Below are 19,420 nucleotides of genomic sequence, written 5' to 3'. Positions count from 1 at the left end.
ATCTGAGAGGAATTAGAAGCAATGATATTCCAGAAACAATGAGCACACCCAGAGTCCATACCTTGTTTTCCAATATCATTTTCTATAAAAGGAGCTAGAGTCCTTTGGCAAAAAGGCTTATTCTACAATTTGGGCAGGGAATATAAAATATGAACTTGGAGCATCTTGTATTGATAGAAGGTAAAAACTGTTAAAACACACAAACACACACACCGATGATAGTACATCAAGGGGAAACAGTAACCAACTATAAATGCTCCTAATTCCAAAGCTGGACCAATAAGGAAGGAGCAAAATAAATAATTTAGTGTACTATTATAACCCAAAGCATGAAGTATCCATGAGACAATCAGAAGAAAAAAAGAAAGCAAGGAGGGAAGGAAAGGAAAAAGGGGAGAAGGGAGGGAGGAAGGAAGGAAGGAAGGGAAGGGGGAGGGAGGGAGGAAGGAAGGGACAAAGGAAGGAAACATAAAACTGCTATGCATAAGAATTCTCAGTAATGTTTGTAGACATGAACCCCTCAAGGAAGTGGAATGTAACTCCACACTCCTTAAATTTGGGCTGCCCATAGTGATTTCCATCCAGAGAGTATAGTATAAAGGAGGAGGGGAGGGAGAGTAACTTCTCAGTGGAGATACATGACAAATGCCACCTGAGTCACGACATCAGCAGTGATAAGACTGGTAGAATGGCCCCTTGATGTGATATGACGGGAATGGTATTTTACCTCTGTGGTCTTCCTCCCCAAAACCCACAGCCACAGTCTAATCATGAGAAAAACATCAAACAGACCCAGCTGAGGTACATTCTATAAAATACCTGATCAGTACTCCTTAAAACTGCTGAGGTCATCAAAAAACCAGGAAAGTCAGAGCCACTCTCTCAGTCTAGGGGAATCTAAGGACACACGAAGACTCAATGTTATATAGTACGCTGGATGGGATTCTGGGGCAGAAGGAGACATTTAGGTGAAAACTGAGGAATCTGAACAAAGGGTGGTTTAGCTAATAATGATGTATCAATATTAGTATAGTGTAACAAAGGTAACATACTACTGTAAGATATTAATGCTAGGGAGACTGAGTATGGGAGTATGGGAACGCTTGCTGTTATTTATCCATAATTTTCATGAAATTTAAAAGTATTCTAAAATAAACATTCATTGAATAAGCCATGATGTTGATTTTTATCCTACTAGAATAATGGTAATTGTAGATTTTTGATCTGTATGGTTTTCTCTGATGTTAGAACTTGCTTCCTCTCCCTGTTCTTGGCCTTTATAATCCCTTACTGACTTCAGTGCTATAAACTGACTGACACTGCCAGCCATTCCCCAAATCCTTACTGATGATAGTGGAAGTATAGAAAGTGAATGTGTATTATATTTTAAATTATACTAGCAATAATAAGAAATATGGTATTTATCAATGTCACAATTCAGTATTACTACTGCCATCAACCCGTCAAGGCCAATGTGCTCAGGTCTCTCACTGATTCATTTTGAAATTCCTTTAGTAGCAGTTTATGTAATTCATTTGACAGCCCATCCATTATATATCATGTTCCCACATTCTCTGTAAATGGAAGCTTTTGCAATCAATAAAAAGGTATGTGTAAAGCTATTCTCTCAACAAAGTACATAATTTAAATTTAATGGAGAAAGTTCTCAAAAGGATTCAAGAAAAATGATACTTTAGTTTTGAAAATTAAAGGCCTTATACTTTTAAGGTAATACACATTACAATAAAAATAGTTTCATACATAAAAAGAGAAATAAATCAATGTTATTAAGTATGATATGTCTTTATTTTCTGTTTGATAGTTTGAGGAAAAAAGCACAGTCTTTTATATCAAAGAATTAAGCAAAAATAAATGGAATGAAATGTAATTACAACTTGCCAACAGTAAGAAGCATTGAAACTTACTAAAATTACATTTTTGGTAAGAAAACTAGAAAAGGTATATAAAAGAAAACAGTGTCAGGTATTTAGCTTAAATATTATGAAATACAAGCATACAATTTTAGCTAACTCACATGTTTTTCTTCACATTACATCCAATTACCTTATTAGATTTTATTGCACTGGGCTGACTTAAGAAAAAAAAGCATTAAATAACTACCTCAAAAATGTTTATTCCAGATATTACATTTATCTTCACTTCAATTCTGTAAGCCAGAGGCCCTCAAGCAGAAAACTAGGATTAATTAGATTTTGAAAATTTATGCTGTGAACCTCCAAGCCATTGCTGCCACCACAGCCACCTTCCTCCCCACAGTTTATTTGGAATCCCCACTGGAATTGGAATTCTTCTCAAAGACTTCGTTAATAGCGCTGCGCAAATGTCTGGGCAATACCAAGGGCTTTGAGCAAATTAGAAGTCACTTTCTCAATAAAAATGGGATGATTCCTACACTGACCAAATACATTAAGGGGTAAGTTGGTCTTAAGCATAATCGGCTTACAAATTTTACAAAATAATATTTCTGGAGGTAATACCTGCTGGTTTCTTTTTCCCCAATATTTTATAATGAGAATGTGCAAATATACAGTTAAAGTGAAAGAACTACACAGTGAACACATATCACCCAGATTCATCTCGTATTTGCTAATTCACACATCTATTCTTCCTTCCATCCATCATTCTGTTATTGTTTCTGTATCTCAAAAAAAGTTACAGACATATTTCACCCATACACATTTCATTGTAAACAAAAATATTTTTATGTTTTCTGATATAGAATTTACAAAGTGAAATATATAAATCTCAAGTGTAAATCTGCAGAATTTCAGGAAATCTGTATACTTAAACTACTGTGAGATATCAAATATTAAACATTGCACCAGAATATTCCTTTCCAGCCACTACCCACTCCACCCCAACAAAGGTAAATACTATTATGATTTTTTCAGCGTAAGTCATTTTAGTTTCTAGAATGTCATATAATTGCATGCACAGAGTCTGTACTCTTTTGCGAAAAGCATATTACATGCACAAATAATTTTATTCATCCATTTTCTAATATATCAGTAATTTTATAACAACTTATTGAGGTATAATTTACTTGTCATAAAACTCATCTACTTTCAGAGTAAAATTCAACGAGTTTTTAGTAAATTTATAGAGCTGGCAACAATACTGCAATCCAGTTTTAGAATATTTTCTTTAGTCCAAAAACTTCCCTCATGCCAGTATGCATTTAATCCCCACTCCAAATCTCCAGCCACAGGTAAATAATGATCTCCTTTCTGTTACTATAGATTTACTTCGTATGGAATCATACAACAGGAAGTTGAGTGAGTCTGGCTTTCTTACACTTCATATCATGTTTCCAAGGTTCTTATGTTTGTACAATATATCAGTAATTTGTTTTTTTTATTATTAAATAGTATTCCATTGTTTATACCATATATTGTTTATTCATTCACTGGTTTATGGAAATTTGGAATATTTACTTTTAAACTATTATGAATATTGTCTCTATGAACATTTACATATACATCTTTGTGTGGATACCTGTTTTTAGTTCTCTTGGGATCACTGGGTTGTATGTTGTGATTATGTTTAAAGTTTTAAGAAACTGCAAAACTATTTTCCAACATGGCTGCATCATTTTATGTTCCTGCCAGTAATATATGAGGTAACAGTTTCTGCACACCCTTTCCGGCACTTGTTATTGTGTACCTTTTTTAATTACTGTCAATATAGTAAGAGCGTATCTCATGAAGGTTTTAATTGTATTTAGTATATATTTCTCTAGTGACTAGTTATGCAGAGCAGCTTCTTATGTTCTCATTGGCCACTCCTGAATATTCTTTGGTGAAAGTCTCTTCAGATACTTTGTCATCCTAAAAATTGGGATGCCCTTTTATTATTGAGGTATGAGGTGTGACAGCTGTATGTGTCAATTTGACTGAGTCACAGCATGCCCTTATCTTTATGGGTGTGTCTGTGAAGGCATTTCCAGAAGAGATCAGCACTGAAATGTGCTCTAAGTAAAGCAGATAGCCCTCCCCGGGGCAGGTGGGCATCATGCAATCCACTGAAGGCCTGAGTAGAACAAAAAGGCAGGGGAGGGTTGAATTTGCTTTCTGCGTGACTGCATGAGCTGGTTCTTAACCTTGTCCTGCCCTCAGCGTTCCTGGGTCTCAGGCCTTCAGATGCAGACCGGGATCCATGCCGCCAACAGCAGCCATCGGGCCTCTGCGCTGCACCACCGACTCTCCTTGCTTTCCAGCCAGCAAGAAGTAGAAGGTGGGACTTCCCAGCCTCCATGGTGATACAAGCCAATATCTTATAATAAACAAATGAATAAATAAAATGTGTGTGTGTGCGTGTGTGTGTTCTCCTGTTGGTTCTGTTTCTCTCTGGAGAACTCTGATTAATAAATAGGGTTCTTTATATACTCTGGATACATGTCTTTAATCAGATATATGGTTTGGAAATATTACCTTTGGTATCTGGCCTGTCTTTTCTTTCCCTTAACAAGGTAATTTTTTAATTGAAATTTGTATGAGATACCTGTAGATTCAGAGGCAGTTGTATGAAATAATACACAGAGATCCAGGTAGCATTTTCCCAGTTATCTCAATGACAACATCTTTCAAAACTACAGTATACTGCAGTAGTACAATATCTAAACCAGGATATTAACATTAACACAGTCCACTAAATTATTCAATTTCCCCACTTTCACTTGTACTTATTTGTGCATGTGTGTGTTCACATGTGTGGGGTCATGCACAGGCACACCTTGTTGTATTGTACTTCACCTCCTTGAATTATCTTACAGATTGGAGGTTTGTGGTAGCCCTGCATCAAACAAGCCTACTGGCACCATTTTCCCAACGGTATTCGCACACTTCCTGTAACATTTTCATAATTTTCAAATTTTTAAATATTTTTCATTTTTATGGCTGAATAATACCCCATAAAATTTTTTCATTATTTTTATGTTTGTGATGGTGCTCTGTGATCAGTGATCTTTGATGTTACTACTACAATTGATGTTGAGTGCTATGAATCATGCTCATGTAAAACAGCAAACTTAATAAATATTGGATATGTTCTGACTGTTCCACTGACCAGCTGTATCCCATCTTGCTCCCTCTCCTTGGGCATCCCCATTCCTGAGACACAGAAATATTGAAATTAGGCCAGTTAATAATCCTACAGTGGCCTCTAAATGTTCAAGTGAAAGGAGAAGTCCCACATCTCTAACTTTATACCAAAAGCTAGAAATGATTAAGCTTAGTAAGAAAGGCATGTCAAAGCCAAGATAAGACAAAATCTAGGCCTCTTGAACCAAACAGTTGGCCAAGTAGTACAAAGGGAAAGTTCTTGAAGGAAATTAAAAGTGCAGCTCCAGTGAACACAAAAATGACAAGAAAGCAAAACAGCCATATTACAGATTTGGATAGGGTTTTAATGACCTGAATAGAAGATCAAACCAGCCACAACATTCCCTTAAGCCAGAGCCTAAGCCAGAGCAAGACCCTAACTCTCTTTGTTTTATGGAGGCTGAGAGAAGGGAGGAAGCTGCAGAAGAAAAGTTTGCAGCTAGCTGAGATTAGCTCATGAGGTTTAAGGAAAGAAGCCACCTCGCTAACATCAAAGTGTGGGTGAAGCAGCAAATACTGACAGAGAAGCTGAAGCAAGTTATCCAGAAGACCCAGCTAAGACAATTAATGAAGTTGCCTACACAAAACAACAGATTTTCGATGTAGACGAAACAGCCTTCTATTAGAAGAAGATACCATCTAGGACTTCCAAAGCTAGATAGGAGAAATCAAAGCCTGGCTTCAGAACTTCAAAGCACAAGATAACTTTCTTGTTAGGAACTAACGCAGCTGGTGACTTCATGTTGAGACCACTGCTCATTTACCATTCTGAAAATCCTTGTGCTTTAAGAATTATGCTATATCTACTCTGCCTATGCTCTAGAAATGCAACAACAAAGCCTGGATGGCAGCACATCTGTTTACAACATGTTATACTGAATATTTTAATCCCACACTTGAGACCTACTGCTCAGAAAAAAAGATTCATTTCAAAATCTGACTGCTTACTGACAATGTACCCAGTCAGCCTAGAGCTCTGATGGAGACAGACAATGAGATTGATGTTGTTTCATGCCTGCTAACACAAAATCCATTCTGCAATCCATGGATCAAAGAGTAGTTTTGATTTTCAAGTCTTATTATTTAAGAAATATATTTCACAAAGCTATAGCTGCCATAGACAGTGATTCCTCTGAAGGATCTAGGCAAAGTAAATTGAAAACCTTCAGGAAAGGATTCATCATCCTAGATGCCATTAAGAACATTTGTGATGCATGGAAAGAGGTCAACATATCAACATTAACAGGATGTTTAGAAGACATTAATTTCAACCCTCTTGGATGACCTTGAAGGGTTCAGGACTTTAGTGGTGGAAATAACTACAGAAGTAGTGGAAACAGCAAGAAAATTAGAAATTAGAAGTAATGCCTAAAGATGGGGCTGAATTGCTGCATCTCATGATCAAACTTGAATGAGAAATTGCTTCTTATGGGTGAGCAAAGAAAGAGGCTTCTTGAGATGGTATCTACTCTTGGTGAAGATGCTGTGAAGAATGTTGAAATGAAAACAAAAGGTTTAGATATTACACAAATATTACATTACTCTAAGAATATTACACACTATCCTATTATAAATGTAATATTATTATTACATTAGTTGCTAAAGTAGTGACAGTGTTTGAAAAGATTGGCTCCCACTTTGAAACAAGTTCTACCTTAGGTAAAATTTTATCAAGCATTATATACTACAGAGAAATCATTCATGAAAGAAAGAATCAGTTGATGAGGGGAACTTCATTGTCGTCTTATTTTAAGACATTGCCACATCACCCCAAATTTTAGCCACACCACCCTGATAAGTCAGCTGCCACCAGCAACAAGGCAGGACCTCCACCCGCAAAAGACTTCGTACAGCTCACTGAAAGCTCAGAGGATGGCTAGAATTTTTCAGCAATAAAATATCTTTAAGTTAAGGTATGCACATTGTTTTTTGGCTGTAATGCTATTGCATACTTTCTAGACTACAGTCTAGTGTAAACATGACCTTCATATGCACTGGGAAACCAATGCGTTCCCTTGGCTCGCTTTGCAGTAACTCACTGCGCTGTGGTGGTCAGGAGCCAAGCCCGCCATACCCAACACCAACGGAGCTAAGAGGAGAAACAGCTCCATCACACCAAGGAGCCCTCATACCGCCCTTTATCAATGCCCACCTTTGTTCCCGCACCAACAAGCCTCCCCATTCCTACCCCTAGCAACCTAGGGGTTGGAAAACCTCTAATCTATTCTCTATTTCTAAAATTTTGTCACTGCAACATGTCCAGATAATGAGTTATATCATATGTTACTTTAAGGATTGGCTGTGTTCACTTCACAAAATTCTAAGGGATTCCTTTCTGTGGTTGAGTACAATCCTATGGTATTAATATATCAAAGTTTGTTGGTGTATTTGTCTATTGAGAAAAATCTGAGATTTTTTTTTCCCCATTTTGGGCTATTACAAATGAAGAAACTATGAAAATTCTTGTGCAGGTTTTTGTGTGTACTTACATTTTCATTTTTCTGGGATGTATGCCCAAGAGTGCAAATGTTGGGATACATGGTAATTACATGTTAATTTTATAAGAAACTGCCAAACTGTTTTCCAATGTGGCCTAGTATTTAGTGGTACTACCAATGTGTGAATTTTACATTTACAATTGTACCATTTTATGGCAATGTTGGAGGTCCAGTTTCTCCACAACCTGGCAGCATTTTGTGTTGTCACAATATATTTTAGCCATTCTATTGGATGTGTGATGATCTCTCATGTGGCTTTAATTTGCATCATCCTCATGGGAAATGATATTGAGCATCTATTCATGTGCTCATTTCCTGTCTATATATCCTCTTTTTTTTTCTTTCTACATATCCTCTTCAGGGAAATTGTTTTTAATATGTTTTGTCCACTTTCTAATGGAATGGTTTGTGTTTTTATCATTGAGTTTTGAGAGTTCTTAATATGTTCTAGATATATGTCCTTTGATGTTAGGGTTGCAAATATTTTTTCCAGTCTGTAGATTTGCTTTTCATCCTTTTTACAGAGTCTTTCACACAGAAGTGTTTTTTTTAAAAAAATTTTGAATAGGTCCAATTTACCAACTATTATTTTATGGATCATGCTTTCAGTGTCAAAGCTAAGAACTCAGTCAAGTGATATATCATGAAGATTTTCTCCTATAGTTTTTCAAAAAAATTATAGTTTTATGTTTTCAATGTAGTTCTGTGGCCCATTTTTAGTTAATTTGTAATATGTGAGTCTTGGTCAATATTTTTGGTGCTGTTTTAGGATTTTGCCAATGGCTGGCCAGGTGTCCCTGGACATTTATTGAAAAGGCTGTCATTCCACGATTGAATTGTTTTTGCAACTTTGTCAACAGTCAGTTAAGCGTATCTGTGTGGTTCTATTTCTGGGTTCTCTACTCAGTATCATTGGTCTGTGTCTGTGCCTTGCCAATATGACATATTTTTTTAGCCTGAAAATTGGATATTTTAATTTTTATTTTTCATGTCTTTTTTTAAATTAGTGCTTATAAACTTTCTTTTTTTCAAGTGTTGTTGAAAAGGAATTGACATACATCACTGTATAGGTTTAAGGCATACAGCATGATGGTTTGATTTACATATAATGTGACATGATTACAGTTGGTTCAGCTAACATCCATCTTTTCAATATGGATACAAGAAGAAGTAAAGAAAAGAAAGAAAAGAAAAAGTTCTCTTTGTGATGAGAACTCTTAAGTGTTAGCTATAGTCATCAATACCACATAATCTTGATTACAGCAACTCTATATTAAGTCTTAGTATCAGGTAGAGTAATTTAGCCTGCTTTTTTCTTTGTCAAGATTGTTTTAAATGTTCTATGGCCTTTGTCTTTCCATACGAATTTTAGGAAAAGTTTGTATATACCTATAACAAGCTTTTCTATGATTTTGAAAATCATAGATGAGTTTGGGAAGAGTTAACATATTTACTCTACTGAGTCTTCTTCCAATCTATAAACATGGTACATCTCTCCATTAGGCCTTCTGGATTTTTTTCATCAGTATTTTGTAATTTTTCAGCATGTAAATTCTGTACATGTTAAGTTATACCTAACTATTTCATTTTGTTTGGGATGACTGTAAATGATAGTTTGCTTAAATTTGTTTCCTCATATATATTATGCACATATGAAATGTAATTGATTGTTTAGTGTTGATCTTGTATTGTGCTACCTTGCTGAACTCATTCGTTTCAGAGTGTTTAGGTAGAATCCTTCGGATTTTCTGCTTAGAAAAACATGTTATCTGCAATTAGGTATAATTTTATTCTTTCTTATACATATATTTTTATTTATTTTCTCACTTTATTGCAATGGTTAGAACTTCTAGCACTATGGTGCATCATCTTCTCTGATTTCTGCTTTTGCCTTGTCTTTATCTTAGTAGAAAAGTATATAGTTTCTCTATTAGGTATGATGTCAGCTGCACATTTTTTGGTAGATGTTCTTTATCAAGTTGCTATTCTTTTTTTAAGTTTCTAAAAGTAGAAAGTTAGTTTATTGATTTGAGATATTTTTCTTTTTCATATAAACACTTACCACTAGAAGTTTCCCTCTAATCATTACAATTGTAGCATCCTATGAGTTTTGGTATGTCATGTTTTTGTTTTCCTACTGTCAAGTATATTTTAATTTATCTTGTGATTTCTTCTGTAATCAATTGTGTTTAACTTCCACATATTTGTTAGTCTCCAAAATTTCTCTTTGTTATTGATTTCTAATTTCATCTATTGTGTTCACAGAATTTAATTTGTACGATTTTTTTAATTTACTTGGACTTCTTTAATATCTAGCATGTTATGTATTCTGAAAATTGGTGCATATACTAGAGAAGAATTTATGTTCTGCTGCCAGTAAGACTGTTTCCATGGATATTCACGAGGTCAAGTTGGCATATAGCATTTTCTAGCTTCCTAAATTTCCTTGCAGATCTTGTGTCTACTTGTTCTACTCATTATTGAAAGCCAAATATTGAAGCCTTCCATTATTATACTTGAATTGTCAAGTTCTTGCTAAAATTGTGTCAGTTTTTGATTCATGTGCTCTGGGGTTCTATTTAGGTACATGTATATTTTAACTTGTTACATATTCTTGACAGATTGACACTTATCACAACAAAGTGTCTTTTTCGTATCTAGTAAAATTTTTGGTTTCTAAATCTAAGTTATATGAAGTTACTATATACACTCTAGTTCTCTTGGATTACTATTTACTTGATAATACCCTTTAGCACACTTCTACTTTCAACCTATTTGTGTCTTTGGGTTTCATGTGTATTTCTTGTAGATCCACCATACAGCTGGATTATGGGTTGTTCTTTTTGTTTTATCCTTTTTTTTCCCAACCTCTGCATTTGTTTGGGGTGCTCATCCCTTTATAGTCAAGGTAATTACCAATAACACAGAATTTATGTTTGTCACTTTGCTATTTGTTTTCAATAGGCCCCACCCTTGTGATCAAATTTAACCTTAATTATCTCCTGACAGGCTCTCTCTCCAAGTCACAGGGGGCTAAATCTTCAACATAAGAATTTTAGAGGGACACAATTCAGTCCATAACAAAAGGGAATCAAACATGTCACTACAAAAATGCATTAAACAATGAGAGGACAATTAAACAATAATTAATTAATTAATTAATTAACAATAAGAAATTAAACAATAAGAAAAGAAATGAAGGACAAAAGCTGTAAGATACGCAAAAAACAAATAGTGAAATAAGTGGACAGGTCTAAAATAATATTTGAAGACTTGAATATCCTACTTTCAATAATTGATAGAATAATCATACAGAAGATCAATAAAGAAATGGAGGTATTGAATGATACTGTAAACCAATTGAACCTAACAGAAATATACAAAACACTCCACTCAGCAACAGCAAAAGATATATTTTTCTCAAATAAACATGGAATATTCTCCAGGATAGGACATATGTTAGGTCACATACATATGTCTTAATAAGGTTGAAAATATTTAAATCATATAAGGTATTTTTTGCAATCAGAAAGGGAAGAAACTAGGAACCAAAAATAGAATAAAAACTGGAAAATTCAGAAATATTTAGAAATAAAACAATACCCTATTAAAAATGCAATAGGTCCCAGAATAAAAATCAAAAGATTATATGAGTGAACATGAAGGATAACATGAACTTGTGAGATACAGTGAAAGCAGTGTTCAGAGGGAATTTTATAGCTCTAAAAGCCTTCTTTAAAAAGTAAAAAAAAACCTCACATCAATAACCTAGCTGTATCCCTGAAAGAACTAGAAAAACAGGAAAATAAGCCTAAAGAAAGCAAATGGAAAGAAATAATAAAAGTTAGCATAGATACACATAAGATAGAAAGTAGAAGAGAATAGAGAAAATCAGTGAAACCTAAAGTTGGTTCTTTGAAAACATCAACAAATGAGACAAAATTTAGCTATATTTGCTATGAAAAAAATAAGACTAAAATTACTAAAATCATAAATGAAAGTGGAGGCATCTACTACTGAAATACAAGAATAAAATGAAATAGAAGATCAACATACAAAATTCAGTTGTGAGTCTATATACCAGCAATAAATAATCTGAAAATAAAATTTATAATAGCATCTAAAAGAATAAAATAGGTTAAGTCAATAAAATAATAATAAAATACCTAGAAATAAATTTAACCAAGGTCCAAATGACTTGCACAGTCTAAGTAAATGAGAAGATATCCCATGTTCATGAGCTGGAAGACAATATTATTACCACGTCAGTATTACATAAAGTAATCTACAGATACTATGCAGTATAAAAATTCCAATGGCCTTTTCTTACAGAAATGGAAAATCAATTTCCAAATTCTAATGGAATTACAAAGGGCTCTGAATAGTCAAAAGAATCCTGGAAAAGAAGAACAAAGCTGGAGAACTAATACGTCTCAATTTCAAAATTTACTACAAAGCTACAGTTATCCAAATGCCATGCTACTAGCATAAGAACAGACATATAATTAGTCAATTATTCTGTAACATCTTTCTACATTGATAGATAGTAACAACACTAGAGGAGGTGAGGATTTGATGATGTCGGTAGCTGTTGAACTACTGTGTTATACATTTGAAACCAACAATATTGTATATCAGTGACACTTCGATAAAAATAGAATAGACATATAACAGAAATAGAATAGAATTGAGGGTCAAGAGATAAACTCACACCTATCAACTGATTTTTGAAAAGTTGTATCAACATCACTCAAAGCAGGAATAATCTCTTCAACAAATGGCTCTGAGATAATTAGATAGCCATATATAAAAATCAAATTGCACCCCAACCTCACACTATATAGAATATTAACTCAAAAATTGCTAAAACTATAAATCTTTCAGAAGAAACATAAGTAAATCTTCATGATCTTGAATTTGGTAATAGATTCTTAGATATGACACTAAAATCATGAGCAACAAAGAAAAAGATAAATTAGATTTCATCAAAATTTAAAACTTCTGTGCTTCAAAGGGTATTATCAAGAAAAACATCCTACAGATGGGAAGGGTTATTTGCAAATCATGTATCTAATTAGGTTCTAGTATCCAGAACACATTTTTTTAAAACCTAAAACCTCTTGGATGTCAAAAACAGACAAGCCATCCAATCAAAAAATCAACTAGGGACTTGAAAAGATATATCTCCTAAGAAGATAGACAAATAGACAAAAATCATGAAGAGATGGTCAAAATCATTAGCCATTAAGGAAATGCAAATCAAACCACATGGAAGTACCACTTTACAGACCCACTGCTGTGTCATAAGTAAAAACAAAAAGGTATTGATGAGTTGTGGACAAATTGAAACCCTGTCTACTACTGACAGGAATATAAAATGGTTCAGTTATTGTGTAGAACAGTTTTGTGATATCTCAGAAAGTTCAGCATATAATTACCATACAACCATGTTATTCCAGTCCTAGATATATACCAACAGATTTGAAAACAGAGATTAAAACATATATATGTACACATATGTGCTGCACAATTCACAATAGCCAAAAGATGGAAATAACCCAAATGTCCATCAAGAGATGAGTGGAAAAACAAGTCAGAGTATATGCATACAACTACAACAGAATATTATGTAGCCATAAAAAGGAATGAACTACCAGTACATACTACAGTGTGGATGAACCTCTAAAACATTATGATAGATGAAAGAAGCTAGAACCAAGAGGCCACATTTTATATGATCCCATTTACATGAAATATTCAGAATAGACAAATCCACAGAGACAGACTGGTGGTGTCCAAGGGCTGGGAAGAGTGAGGTAAGTGGAGGAAAACTGCCTAATGGGTAAAGGTTTTACTTTGGAGTGATGGAAGGATTTTGATACTAGATAGAAGCCATGTTGCACAACACTGGGAATATACTAAATACCACTGAATTTTTCACTATAAAGTGGTTAATTTTGTTATGTGAATTTTACCTCAATAAATTACTGTTAAAAAGAGAGACAAGCCCAGTATTTGAATCTGAAAAACTTACGTAAATAAAGTAAAAGTCTTTGGGAGATTACATCAAAATTTATAATCTATCATTCACATTGTCTAGGATACAAAACAAATTACTCAACATATGAAGCAATGGAAAAAATGTGACCAATTCCCAGTAGGAAAGATAGTAACGGGAAAGAAATCCTAGATGACCTGGGTGGTAGCATTAGCATACCAGGATACTAACACATCTATTCTAACTGTACTTGACTACATAAGGAAAACATATCACACTGACTAAAAATATAGGAAATTCAGCTTGAGATAACAATTTTAAAAGAACAGATAGAAATCCAGAACTATAAAATATAAAATGTGAATTTCTAAAAGCACTGAATACGGTAACAGCAGAATGAAGATGCCAAAAAAAATACAAAAGGTCAGTGAACTCAAAGGCATATCAATAAAAATTGTTCAATCTGAAAAACTAAGGGAAAAAAAGCTGAATATATAAATAGAAACAAGTACTTGTATACTTTGAGACACAGAGGAGGAGGAAAAGATAATGGGGCAGAAAATATTTTTTATAGAATGATTTAAAATTTCTTTATACATACACAAAATTTAATTTGATAGATCATAGAACTAAATGTAAAAGCTTAAATTATGAAGCTTTTCAAACAAAATATTAGAGAACTTTTTGACTAGGGATAAGCAAAGACTCAGGACACCGAAAGTAAAGAAAATAATTAGAGTTGATCAAAAATCGAAATCTTCTGATCCTCATTAATAAAGTATATTAAAAATGTCTATAACTAAATAATGAAAAGTAACCCATCACAAATAAGAAAAAAATTTGAATACACTTTTACTAAAGAATACATACTATTAACCATTAAGCACATGAAAAATGCTCAGCATCATTAACCATCAAGAAAATGCAAACTAAACATATCTCTGTGTAATGACAAGAATAACCACAATTAAAAGAAATATAAAAATCATTTTAAAACAAGACTCGTAACACCAATGCTGGCAAACATACGAAGCAAAATCTAACATGGTACCAATGGTACCACTACTTTGGGAAAAGATCTGGCATTTTAAAAAAATCTAAACATATGCTTTTCTATGACCCAGAAATACCACTTTTAGGTATTTATCCAATACAAGTAAAAATCTTTGCCCACAAAAATACTTGTTCATAGCAGCTTTATATATAATAGTTAAAAATTGGACACCCCCAAATGCCTTTCAATAAAAGCATAGAAAACCAACTGTGGTATATTTACACAATAGAAAATGAGAACAAAAATAGAACAAATTACTTATCCATTTAGCAACATGGATGATCTCAAACATAGTATTCTGAGCAGAAGTATATATTGTATGATTCCATTTACATAAAGTTCTAAAATAGGCAAAATTAACCTATAGAGGAAGAATAACCAGAACATCACTTGCTTTTTAGGGACAACAGTAGGATTGACTCAGAAGGGGTGTAAGTGAATTTCTAGTGGCAAAACTAATGTTTTATGTCTTGATCAGGGTTTGGGTTGCTCTGGTTTTTGCATACCAAAATTCAGCTAATATACTCTGAAGACTCACACATTTATTGCATGTAAATTTGAACAAGAGAAAAAATCATGTGAACAATTATTGAACTCTAGTTATGATATGCTTGCTCAGGGGGAATTGTACTATTCCATTTACTTTGAAGTGCATCAGATAAATAAGATAAATTATGAATGGATAGAAGATATACAGATATGAAATAAAGAAATGTTAATAACAGAATCTAAATGGTGATTATGCAAGTATTAACTTTGATACATGTTCCAACATGTATAATTCCTTATGTAATGTCTTGCTTTAAAAATATGAATATTTAGTCTTCATATGCCATTTATCACAAGGACAAAAGAAAAAAATTTGGCATTTGCTGGGCAATTGCCTTGGAAAAGAATTGATTTGTATTTGAGTGATTAATTCTAGTGTTACTGTTAGTGCCAGCAAATGGAGGTCTATTCTAATGTGCTCAGGTCTTTATTCATTTTGAGTCTCAATATTCTTCTGTAAAATAATAAGGCAGTTCAGTTCAACTAAGTTATTGACTAGTAGAATTCCAGAAATAATGCTAAGAGCTGAGTATATAAAGATGAATGGAATGTTATCTTCCCCTTCACAAAGTTCACAAGCTGAAAGAGAAATAGACATATGATCTGTAGATAAATAATATGCATTAGTAAGTGCCATGGGTGAGCACCTAGAAGGGGACACATTACTCAGTCTGGGTGTACACAGCCAACACAATACTGAGAGAGAGGGACAAACGTGGAGGACTCAACTTCAAGTGTACTATAATAAATGGAAAGTTCTCTAGGCCCATGTCTGAGCTGAGTCTAAAAGAAGTAAAAGGGATTAGCCTAGCACAAAGTGGCCAAAGTAGAGAGGGTGCCACCAAAATGTTGCTGGGGAATGTGGGAGAAAACTGACATTCAGAGGAAGAAGAAGCTGATGTCTCTTCTATACATATCTCTATGAAAGTGAATTATTAGTCCTTCCAATCCTCCAGCCCTACCAACAAAGGCACGCATTGGATTGAGGTAAAAATTGGGCAAGTAGTCTCTGACGTGTTTCATAGAATATGAACTCCTGACGTCCCCTGAGGCTATTAGCAAAACATTTCCTCACCATTAGGTAAGGAAGTGGACAGGGACATTTATCCACCACACTAGTTGTGTAATTAACTGCCATGAGAGGTTGGAACATCAGCAGGTTTCACCAATGAACTAACAGCAATTAGAGAAGTTGCTGCTGTGGCCCCAACTTACTGTATGTTGAGCATCAGTAGGAAAATGTGTTGCAAATAATCTTTTAAAATATACTGCCTGCATTAACCTTCACATTCCTATGAGGTCAACACTAACCTTGCACATTTTTTTGTTTTCACTTTCACTTCACAGGAAAAAGTTAAAATTCAAAGAAGGCAAAATAATTTGCTGAGGATCCCATAACTAGCAAATATGAGTTTGTCTGCTTTGATGTCAAGACTCTCTCACCCTGAAATGCAGCAGTATTCTCCAACCTGGCTGATCATCACAGTCATCAAGGAAAGTCGGAAAATTCTGCTTTCTTATCTACCTACAATGAGCAAGTGAAATCTGAAATTAAAACTACAATACCATTTATTTTAGTACCCCCCAAAATAAATAGGTGTAAATCTAACAAAATATTTACAAAGTCTATATGAAGAAAACTACATAACACTAATGAGGGAAATCAGAGAATTAAATAAATGGAGAGATATTTCATGTTCATGGATATGACAGGAAGACTGAATATTGTCAAGACGTATATTCTTTCCAACTTGATCTAGAAATTTAATAAAATTCTAATTAAAAATCCTAGAAGTTATTTTTGTGAACATTGATAAATTCACTCTAAAGTTTATACAGAAAGGCAAAAGACCCAGAAGAGCCAACACAATACTGAGGGAGAAGGACAAAGGTGGAGGACTCAACTTCAAGTGTTATAATAAAGTTACAGTAATCAAGACAGTGTGGTATTAGTATAAGAACAGAGAAACAGACCAATGGAAAAGAACTGGAGAGCCCAGAAATTAATCCACACAATTACAGTGAACTGATATTTGACAAATAAATTGTGTGTTTGATCTTGTAACTCACGTCCACACAAAATCCTGCACCCAGATGTTTATATCAGCTTTATTCACAATTGTCCAAATGTGGAAGCAACCAACATATTCTTTAGTAGGTGAATGAATAATTAAACTGTGGTACATCCAAAGAATGGAACATTATCCAGCTATAAAAAGAAATGAGCTGTTAAGTCATGAAAAGATATGGAGGAAACTTGAATGCATATTACTAAGTTAAAGCCGATCTGAAAAGGCTACATAGTATTTAATTCCCACTATATGACATTCTGGAAAAGGCAAAACTATTGAGACAGTAAAAAGATCAGTGGTTGTCACAGGTTAATGGGGAAGACAGAGTGAATCAGTGGAGCACAGATGTTTTTTAGAGTGATGTAACTACTCTGTATGACTCTATGATGATTTATACATGTTGTTATACATTTGTCCAAACCCACAGAAAGAACACCAAGAGTGAACCCTAATGTAAGCTATGGACTCTGAGTGATGACGACATGTCAACACAGGTTCTGCCATAACAACTGTACCACTCATGTGGCAGTTAGGTTTGGGTGGGGACGGGGAGTATTTGGGAAATACTTTCTCCTCAATTTTACTGTGGACCTAAAACTTCTCTTGAAAAACTAAAGTCTATTTTTAAAAAAGATTTCTGACATCTTTCCCAAGATTTTCTGAATCAAAATTCTTCTGTGAGGGCTTAGGTAGGAGCTGTGATTTTTAAAGACTGTGATTCTAACCATCACCTGGTTTACAAATGACAGGCCAAATTTGTAACTGAAGCTGAATGCAATCAATTAAAATTTATGAAAGGTTCAAGTAAAAACTGTATGTGCAAACAGGGACATTCTGAAGGATAATGATTTAAGGGGAAAAAAATAGATTTCCAAAAATTTCACTCTGCATAGTCATTCATATCTGAGTCATGTTCAATATGTGTATGCCAGTGATGTCCTTCTCAAATTACCAGTGTTATTAAACAGATAAAGCAAGGTACCAAAACTGTAGACTGTAAGCTCATTGAAGACAGGGTTTTTTCTGTTTCAAGTCACTTGACTATATACCAACCACCTATCACAATTCCTGGCACATAGTAGATGCTCCCAATGTGTTTCTTGAATGAATAAATCTCCCCTTCCTCCAGGAAGAACACCCCAGTCCAATTAAGGTCTTTTGTTTGTGTTTTACCAAATCTGTAGGATACAATACATCTGTCCCAGCACTTATACGAGAATACTGAAGTAAAGCTTTTTCTTGTTTGTTCTTTCTTTCCTCTCATTGGTGAGAGCTTGCTTAAAGGCAGGGGCTGTATAATTTTCTACATGCTTTCTCAGTACTTTCAGTGCCTGGAATATAAAAGGCACTGAGGAAATGTCTGTTAAATAAACAAATGATCTGGAAAGGCAAACTCTGCTTTCTATCTTCCAAAACTGCAGTTGATCTCCTACTGGCACTGTGCTCTAACTCTGAGCATGATCATGCATTCTCAGGAAGGTGGGAGAGGAGGTGCATGTTGAAGGCAAAGAGAATGGGTGTCTGGGAGGTCGGCCCAGAGCAGATATGCACAAGCAGCAGCATCCTTAGATGAGACTCAGGAGCTCACAGGTCTTAGCAAATGAGGAAATGTCTCCACAGAAGCAGACTCAATACATCAGCGCTTGTTATTTTCAACTGATGCTTTTTGTCATGAAAGTCCACTGCTCTGCCAGGCCAGAATTATTTTGACCACCTTCAAGGTCACTGTCCCTTCCCTGATTTGGCTCTGAATCTAGCAGCTGGCAAGTCTGGCTTCCTAAAGTGGATTAAGTGGGCCCCACTAAGAGCCTCGTGTCCTGGCTGGACTCCTGAACCTTATACCTAAAGCCCTCGTGAGACTTCCCAGAGGACAGTCATCTCTTCACGCTGTCTGGATTTGAGTCTAGCCACCTGACCTGGTCTCGAGCACTGTTTCATACACTGTCATTGCCATGCCTGCTGTGCTGCAGCCAAATGCTTTCTGTCCTCATCACCTTAAGTATATTCTTGTAGGAAAGACATAAATTACCTTGTGGCCAATGTCCAGAATAAGAAGCTGACTTATAACTGTCAAAAACAAGATGAATGAATAGATGAATGAATGAATGAATGAATTTTCACTTAAAAAC

The sequence above is a fragment of the Manis javanica genome, chromosome 1 (assembly GCF_040802235.1).
Source record: "Manis javanica isolate MJ-LG chromosome 1, MJ_LKY, whole genome shotgun sequence".
Lineage (NCBI taxonomy): Eukaryota > Metazoa > Chordata > Mammalia > Pholidota > Manidae > Manis > Manis javanica.
The sequence above is the reverse complement of the archived record's forward strand: the minus strand, read 5'-3'. Positions refer to the sequence as shown.